Raw genomic sequence first — 10,000 nt, 5'->3', positions numbered from 1 at the left:
GTAGAATAGTAGTGGAGACCTCAAAACTATACGACACGCCATCCCATCTGGTTTGCGCTTAGTGGGACTATCATTTGTTTTTCAGCAGGACAATAACCCAAAACACACCTCCAGGCTGTGTAAGGGATGTTTGACCAAGAAGGAAAGTGATGGAGTGCTGCATCAGATGACGTGGCCTCCACAATCACCTGACCACAACCCAATTGAGATGGTTTGGGATGAATTGGACCGCAGAGTGAAGGAAAAGCAGCCAACAAGTGCTCAGCATACAGAATGTGGGAACTCCTTCAAGACTGTTGGAAAAAACATTCCTCATGAAAGTGGTTGAGAGAATGCCAAGAGTGTGCAAAGCTGTCATCAAGGCAAAGGGTGGTTACTTTGAAGAATCTCAAATCTAAGATATATTTTGATTTGTTGAACACTTTTTTTGGTTACTACATGATTCCATATGTGTTATTTCATAGTTGTGATGTCTTCACTACTATTCTACAATGTAGAAAATAGTAAAAATAAAGAAAAACCCTTGAATGAGTCGGTGTGTCCAAACTTTTGACTGGTACTGTAGGTACTGTCAGTTATAACACTTCTATCCTCGTTAAAAACAAGTTATCATCCAATAGGCTTTGATTACATTTAGAATATCCTCATTATATAGACATCTAGTTTGCTATGCTAACTTCCCACATAATAGACATCAGCTATACTTATTTCACCACTTACCATAACAAGATACAAGTTTAAAAATATATTTATCATAATATAGGTTTGCAATATAGGTTTGTCCATATAGCTGTACTATGACATTTGCATTGCTACTAAGTAAACTTCCGATTGTTCCCCAATATTGCTAACCCCCCCCCCCCCCCAAAAGAAGTTGGGTTGTCATCCCAGTGACCGGCATAGTGACCGTCTATAATGTGGGAAGTTAGCATAGCAGACTAGATGTCTATAATGTGGGAAGTTAGCATAGCAGACTAGATGTCTATAATGTGGGAAGTTAGCATAGCAGACTAGATGTCTATAATATGGGAAATTAGCATAGCACACTAGATGTCTATAATGTGGGATGTTAGCATAGCAGACTAGATGTCTATTATGTGGGAAGTTAGCATAGCAGACTAGATGTCTATAATGTGGGAAGTTAGCATAGCAGACTAGATGTCTATAATGTGGGAAGTTAGCATAGCAGACTAGATGTCTATAATGTGGTATGTTAGCATAGCATACTATATGTCTATAATATGGGAAGTTAGCATAGCAGACTAGATGTCTATAATGTGGGATGTTAGCATAGCAGACTAGATGTCTATAATGTGGGATGTTAGCATAGCAGACCTTCTCTTTATTTTTCCATTCATCCCTCTCTCTGGACCCTGAGATGTAGCTTGTTTCCCAAGCTGATCCTCCCCTCTGAACACTGGAGTGTATGTGTGTGTGTGTGTGTGTGTGTGTGTGTGTGTGTGTGTGTGTGTGTGTGTGTGTGTGTGTGTGTGTGTGTGTGTGTGTGTGTGTGTGTGTGTGTGTGTGTGCGTGCGTGCGTGTGCTTGTGCGTGTGTGTGTGTTTTAGCCATACTGTCCATACTATTCAGTCTAGTAATGTGTGTTTTTAGCTCCTACCGTACCAGATACTGTCACATTTAATTTACGTGAAGTAATAACTGCAGGGTTCCAGAGGACTGACCTACAGACTTATGTTTTGTAATAGCAAAGTCTTTCATTTATTTGGGAGCTTAGTTCTGGATCTACGCGTTTGAAATTGCCGAAGCTGCCAACATATTGGACTAGCCTTCTCTCTCTCTCTCTCTCTCTCTCTCTCTCTCTCTCTCTCTCTCTCTCTCTCTCTCTCTCTCTCTCTCTCTCTCTCTCATTTGGTTTTTGAGTCACACACATTTTGTGAAGTCATTTATAAATGAGAGGGTATGGGAAGGTTGGTCACAGGGATGGATGAAACAAGTATAAATATAATTTGAGAAAGAGGGAGGCAGAGAGAGAGGTAGAACGACATATTTATATAGAAACTCAGCAAAAAAAAGAAACGTCCCTTTTTTCAGGACCCTGTCTTTCGAAGATGTTTCGTATGAATCCAAATAACGTCACAGATCTTCATTGTAAAGGGTTTAAACACTGTTTCCCATGCTCGTTCAATGACAAATAAACAATTAATGAACATGCACCTGTGGAACGGTCGTTAAGACACTAACAGCTTACAGACGGTAGGCAATTAAGGTCACAGTTATGAAACCTTAGGACACTAAAGAGGCCTTTCTACTGACCCTGAAAAACACCTAAAGAAAGATGCCCAGGGTCCCTGATCATCTGTGTAAACGTACCTTAGTTACTGCTACTGTTACTGTTATATACATATATATATTATATACATATATATATATATTTATACATATATAAATATAAATAAATATAAATATGTATATAAAAAGAGAGAGAGTGAGATGGGGGGAGGTGTTTGTGGTTCTGACAGTGTGAAGGTTAGCAGGGCTGTTGGGGGCTAGGCTGTGTTCCAGCTCTCTGAAGAGCAGAGCTTACTGTTACTGTTACTGTTACTGTTACTGTTACTGTTACTGTTACTGTTACTACTACTGTTACTACTACTGTTACTGCTACTGTACTGTTACTGCTACTGTTACTGTTACTGCTACTGTTACTGTTACTGTTACTGTTACTGCTACTGTTACTGTTACTGTTACTGTTACTACTACTGTTACTGTTACTGTTACTGCTACTGCTACAGTTACTGTTACTGCTACTGTTACTGCTACTGCTACTTTTACTGTTACTACTACTGCTACTGTTACTACTGATGTTACTGTTACTGTTACTGTTACTGCTACTACTACTGTTACTGTTACTGCTACTACTGTTACTGTTACTGCTACTGTTACTGCTACTGCTACTGCTACTGCTACTACTACTGTTACTGCTACTACTACTGTTACTGTTACTGTTACTGCTACTGCTACAGTTACTGTTACTGTTACTGCTACTACTACTGTTACTGTTACTGCTACTACTGTTACTGTTACTGCTACTGTTACTGCTACTACTCCTGTTACTGTTACTGCTACTACTGTTACTGTTACTACTACTGTTACTGTTACTGTTACTGCTACTGCTACAGTTACTGTTACTGTTACTGCTACTGCTACTGTTACTGTTACTGTTACTGTTACTACTACTGCTACTGTTACTACTGATGTTACTGTTACTGTTACTGTTACTGCTACTACTACTGTTACTGTTACTGCTACTACTGTTACTGTTACTGCTACTGTTACTGCTACTGCTACTGCTACTACTACTGTTACTGCTACTACTACTGTTACTGTTACTGCTACTGTTACTGTTACTGCTACTACTCCTGTTACTGTTACTTCTACTGCTACTGTTACTGCTACTACTGTTACTGTTACTGTTACTGTTACTACTACTGCTACTGTTACTGTTACTGTTACTGTTACTGTTACTGTTACTGCTACTGTTACTGCTACTACTCCTGTTACTGTTACTGCTACTTCTACTGTTACTGTTACTTCTACTGCTACTGTTACTGCTACTACTGTTACTGTTACTGTTACTGCTACTACTACTGTTACTGTTACTGCTACTACTACTGTTACTGTTACTGCTACTGTTACTGCTACTACTCCTGTTACTGTTACTGCTACTACTACTGTTACTGTTACTTCTACTGCTACTGTTACTGCTACTACTGTTACTGTTACTGTTACTACTACTGCTACTGTTACTGTTACTGTTACTGTTACTGTTACTGTTACTGCTACTACTACTGTTACTGCTACTGTTACTGTTACTGTTACTACTACTGCTACTGTTACTGTTACTGCTACTACTACTGTTACTGCTACTGTTACTGTTACTGCTACTACTACTGTTACTGCTACTGTTACTGCTACTGCTACTGTTACTGCTACTATTACTGTTACTGCTATTACTGTTACTGCTACTACTACTGTTACTGTTACTGTTACTGTTACTGCTATTACCGTTACTGCTGCTACTACTGTTACTGATATTACTGCTACTGTTACTGCTACTGTTACTGCTGCTGTTACTGTTACTGTCTACTGCTACTGTTACTGCTACTACTGTTACTGTTACTGTTACTGTTACTACTACTGCTACTGTTACTGTTACTGTTACTGTTACTGTTACTGCTACTACTACTGTTACTGCTACTGTTACTGTTACTGTTACTACTACTGCTACTGTTACTGTTACTGCTACTACTACTGTTACTGCTACTGTTACTGTTACTGCTACTACTACTGTTACTGCTACTGTTACTACTACTGTTACTGCTACTGTTACTGTTACTGCTACTACTACTGTTACTGCTACTGTTACTACTACTGTTACTGTTAATGCTATTACTGTTACTGCTACTACTACTGTTACTGTTACTATTACTGTTACTGCTACTGTTACTGCTACTGTTACTGTTACTGTTACTGTTACAGTTACTGTTACTGTTACTACTACTGTTACTGTTACTTTTACTGTTACTGCTACTATTACTGCTACTATTACTGCTACTGTTACTGTTACAGTTACTGTTACTGTTACTGTTACAGTTACTGTTACTGTTACTGTTACTGTTACTGTTACTACTACTGTTACTGTTACTCCTACTGTTACTGCTACTGTTACTGCTACTATTACTGCTACTGTTACTGTTACTGTTACTTCTACTATTACTTCTACTGTTACTGTTACTGTTACTGCTACTACTACTGTTACTGTTACTACTACTGTTACTGTTACTTCTACTATTACTGTTACTGCTACTGTTACTGCTACTGTTACTGCTACTGCTACTGCTACTGTTACTGTTACTGCTACTGTTACTGTTTCTGTCACTGTTACTTCTACTGTTACTGTTACTGCTACTATTACTGCTACTGTTACTGTTACTGTTACTTCTACTATTACTGTTACTGTTACTGTTACTTCTACTATTACTGCTACTGTTACTGCTACTGTTACTGCTACTGTTACTGCTACTGTTACTGTTACTGTTACTGCTACTGTTACTGTTTCTGTTACTGTTACTGTTTCTGTTTCTGTTACTGTTACTTCTACTGTTACTGTTTCTGTTACTGTTACTGTTTCTGTTACTGTTACTTCTACTGTTACTGTTACTGTTACTGCTACTGTTACTGTTTCTGTTACTGTTACTTCTACTGTTACTGTTTCTGTTACTGTTACTGTTTCTGTTACTGTTACTTCTACTGTTACTGTTACTGCTACTGTTACTGCTACTGTTACTGTTTCTGTTACTGTTACTTCTACTGTTACTGTTACTTACTCCTACTGTTACTGCTACTGTTACTACTACTGCTGCTGTTACTGCTACTCCTACTGTTACTGCTACTGTTACTGCTACTACTACTGTTACTGTTACTGTTACTGTTACTGTTACTGTTACTGCTACTGTTACTGTTTCTGTTACTGTTACTGTTACTGTTTCTGTTACTCCTACTGTTACTCCTACTGTTACTGCTACTGTTACTGCTACTACTACTGTTACTGTTACTGTTACTGTTACTGTTACTGTTACTGTTACTGTTACTCCTACTGTTACTGCTACTGTTACTACTACTGCTGCTGTTACTGCTACTCCTACTGTTACTGCTACTGTTACTCCTACTGTTACTGCTACTGTTACTACTACTGCTGCTGTTACTGCTACTCCTACTGTTACTGCTACTGTTACTGCTACTACTACTGTTACTGTTACTGTTACTGTTACTGTTACTGCTACTGTTACTGTTTCTGTTACTGTTACTGTTACTGTTTCTGTTTCTGTTACTGTTACTTCTACTGTTACTGTTACTGCTACTACTACTGCTGATGTTACTGTTACTCCTACTGTTACTGTTACGGTTACTGTTACTGTTACTACTGCTGTTACTGTTACTACTACTGCTACTACTGTTACTGTTACTGTTACTGATACTGTTACTGCTACTGCTACTGTTACTACTACTGTTACTACTGTTACTTCTGTATGCTACCTCTCAACCCTCCTCATCACCTCTTCTACAGAACTCTCTCTCCTCTCTCCCTCCTCATCACCTCTTCTACAGAACTCTCTCCCCTCTCTCCCTCCTCACCACCTCTTCTACATAACTCTCTCCCCTCTCTCCCTCCTCACCACCTCTCCTTCTGGCTTCTCTCCCCTCTAACACCACATCATCTCTCCTTCAGGCCTCTCTCCCCTTTAACACCTCAGGAGGAAAAGGAGGAGGGAAGGAGGAGGGAGGAGAAGGGGAGGAAGAGGAGGTTTAGGGGAGGAAAAGTAAGAGGGAAAGGAGGAGGAGGGAAGGAGCAGGGTGTTTAGGGGAGGAAGAGTAGGAGGAGGAAGAGGATGTAGGATGGAGATGATGAAGATTGCCCAATAGCCAGTCCTTAAAGGTAGAATCTTTAGTTGCTACATCAGGGATGGGTAACTCCTCGGGGGCAGGAGTGATGTCACACTTTTCCCATCATCCCTAGCAAACACAGCTAATTAAACTAATTGCATTTTAAGTTGATGATCGTGATTAGTTGATTATTGGAGTCAGGTGTGTTAGCTGGGGCAAAAGGTGTGACACCAATCAGGCCCCTGAGGACTGGAGTTGACCATCCCTGTTCATCATACGTCAATGAACCCATTGATTCTTGAAGAATATAACTTATAAATGCCTCATGAGCTTAGTTCAGCTGTCGTACCCTATCCCCCCCCCCCCCATGTTTGTAAACAATGTAAATGTAAACAAACAATGTATAGCCTTAAAACATGATTAAAACTGCAATTTGAATATCATTGATTTTTATGAAAACATTTTATTTCCCCTTAATTTAACAAGGTAGGCTAGTTGAGAACTCCTTAATTTAACAAGGTAGGCCAGTTGAGAACTCCTTAATTTAACAAGGTAGGCCAGTTGAGAACTCCTTAATTTAACAAGGTAGGCCAGTTGAGAACTCCTTAATTTAACAAGGTAGGCCAGTTGAGAACTCCTTAATTTAACAAGGTAGGCCAGTTGAGAACTCCTTAATTTAACAAGGTAGGCCAGTTGAGAACCAGTTCTCATTTACAACTGCGACCTGGCCAAGATAAAGCAAAGCAGTGTGACACAAACAGCAACACAGAGTTACACATAAACAAACGTACAGACAATAACAGTCAGTCCTTGTGGCGGTAGCTCTGAGTATGAATCTGAGAGTGGTTACATCCCTCAGCTTTTTACCAAAACAGAGGTGGGGGGGGGGGGGGGGGGGACACTTTGTAATTGCTTCAATTAAGGGTTCTAGCTTTCAGCTCAAGGGGTTGGTGCCAGTTGTGGTTATAGTGGTGTGAGCCAATGAGGGGCATTGCAGGCATTTTAGGGGGAAGAGGAGGGGAACGAGGAGGGAACTGAACACATGGGGAGAAAGATTGAAGAGGCAGCAAATAGGGAGAGTAGAGGGAGTGTTGTCAGTGTTTTGGGGGAGGAGAGGGAGTGTTGTCAGTATTTTGGGGGAGTAGAGGGGGTGTTGTCAGTGTTTGGGGGAGTAGAGGGAGTGTTGTCAGTGTTTGGGGGAGTAGAGGGAGTGTTGTCAGTGTTTGGGGGAGGAGAGGGAGTGTTGTCAGTGTTTGGGAGAGTAGAGAGCGTGCCGCCGGTGTTTGGGAGAGTAGAGGGAGTGTTGTCAGTGTTTGGGGGAGTAGAGGGAGTGTTGTCAGTGTTTGGGGGAGTAGAGGGAGTGTTGTCAGTGTTTGGGGGAGGAGAGGGAGTGTTGTCAGTGTTTGGGAGAGTAGAGAGCGTGCCGCCGGTGTTTGGGAGAGTAGAGGGAGTGTTGTCAGTGTTTGGGAGAGTAGAGGGAGAGTGTAGGGAGAATGGAGCGGTAGAGGGGGAGGAGAAGGTGGGGGTGGGACTAAAGAGGTCATGGAGGAAGAAAGAAAAGGAGGAGAAGGGAAGACGAGGAACACGGGGGAAGAGGAGGGGGAGGAGGAGAAGATATGGCAATGGGGAAGAGGAGATGTAGAAAGGAGGAAGAGGGTGAAGAGGTGGTAGGAAGATGAGAGGACATAGAATATGTTAGTGAAGAACGAGGATAGAGATCATCCTGCTCTGAGATAAAATAGTGTCTAAAGAATCTGGACGTTTACTTCAGGAATCTCATATCGGACATGTTGTCTAACAATATCTCCCTTCCAACGGTTTGCACAGTGCTGTGTGAGGAAATACGTGTGACCTGTGTGTGTGTGTGTGTGTGTGTGTGTGTGTGTGTGTGTGTGTGTGTGTGCGTGTGCGCGTGAGCGTGTGCGTGCGTGTGTGTGGGTGTGCATTCATGTGTGCATCACACAGTGAGAGTGTATGGTAGCATGTGTGTGTTCCTGCCAGTACATGTGTGTTTTCCTGCCAGTACATGTGTGTTCATGTTGCTTGGTGAAATGGTCTAATAATCTAGGTATAATCCCTGTTTGTCTGACTAGATGATAATCCCTCTGTGTCTCTGTGTTGGGAAATAAACAAGCCTTAACCTTAACCTTCGGGGTCACAGAAACCTTCACCTTCACAGAAACCTTTACCTTCACAGGAACCTTCACCTTCACAGAAACCTTTACCTTCACAGAAAACTTTACCTTCACAGGAAGCTCAGTCTTGGGGGTGACTGACCAGAGCACACAGCTCTCCCATGGAAAAAGTACTGCCTCAGTCAACACACACAGATATACACACGGAGTGAACAAAACATTAGGAAAACCTTTCAAATATTTAGTTGTACCCCTTTTCCCCTCAGAACAGCCTCATCAGGGCATAGACTTGACAAGGTGTTCCTGTCCGGGATGCTGGCCCATGTTAACTCCAATGCTTCCCACAGTTGTGTCAAATTGGCTGGATGTCCTTCGCGTGGTGGACCATTCTTGATACACACGGGAAACTGTTGAGCGTGAAATACCCAGCAGCGTTGCAGTTCTTGACACACTGAAACCGGTGAGACTGGCACCTACTACCATACCTTGTTCAAAGGCACTTACATATTTTGTTTTGTTCATTTAGCTTCTGAATCACACCCATACACAATCCGTGTCTCAATTGTCTCAAACGGCTTAAAAATCCTTCTTTAACCAGGTCTCCTCTTCTTCATCTACACTGATTGAAGTGGATTTAACAAGTGACATCAATAAGGGATCATATCTTTCACCTGGATTCACCTGGTGAATCTTGGGGTCTGCTGAGTGGCGCAGCAGTCTACGGCACTGCATCTCAGAGCTAGAGGCGTCACTACAGACCCTGGTTTGATTCCAGGTTGTATCACAACCGGCTGTGATTGGGAGTCCCATAGGGTGTGTTCTTTGGCCCAACCAAGTCTCTTCTTCTCATTGGTGTCCTTTAGTAGTGGTTTCTTTGCAGCAATTCGAACATGAAGGATTGATTCACACAGTCTCCTCTGAACAGTTGATGTTGAGATGTGTCTGTTACTTGAACTCTGTGATGCATTTATTTGGGCTGCAATCTGAGGTGCAGTTAACTCTAATGAACTTATCCTCTGCAGCAGAGGTAACTCTGGGTATTCCTTTCCTGTGACGGTCCTCATGAGAGACAGTTAACTCTAATGAACTTATCCTCTGCAGCAGAGGTAACTCTGGGTATTCCTTTCCTGTGGCGGTCCTCATGAAAGCCAGTTTTATCATAGTGCTTGATGGTTTTTGAGACTTGAAATGTTCCGGATTGACTGACCTTCATGTCTTAAAGTAATGATGGACCATCGTTTCTCTTTGCTTATTTGAGCTGTCCTTGCCATAATATGGACTTGGTCTTTTACCAAATAGGACTATCTTCTGTATACCATCCCTACCTTGTCACAACACAACTGATTGGCTCAAGCGCATTAAGAAGGAAAGCAATTCCACAAATGTACTTTTAACAAGGCACACCTGTTAATTGAAATGCATTCCAGGTGACTACCTCATGAAGCTGGTTGAGAGAATGTCAAG

The 10,000-nt window shown here is 41.6% G+C and overlaps 1 protein-coding gene across 2 annotated transcripts in view; it reads left to right on the top strand.

Annotated features, from left to right (window-relative positions):
• LOC139373868 (hippocalcin-like protein 1) overlaps positions 1-10,000 on the top strand; it is a 73,582-nt gene that overhangs the window by 9,267 nt on the left and 54,315 nt on the right. The gene's annotated exons all lie outside the window — the stretch shown is intronic.

The sequence above is a fragment of the Oncorhynchus clarkii genome, chromosome 18, assembly GCF_045791955.1.
Source record: "Oncorhynchus clarkii lewisi isolate Uvic-CL-2024 chromosome 18, UVic_Ocla_1.0, whole genome shotgun sequence".
Classification (NCBI taxonomy): Eukaryota; Metazoa; Chordata; class Actinopteri; order Salmoniformes; family Salmonidae; genus Oncorhynchus; species Oncorhynchus clarkii.
Note: the sequence above shows the minus strand (reverse complement) of the source record. Positions and strands in the feature narration are given on the sequence as shown.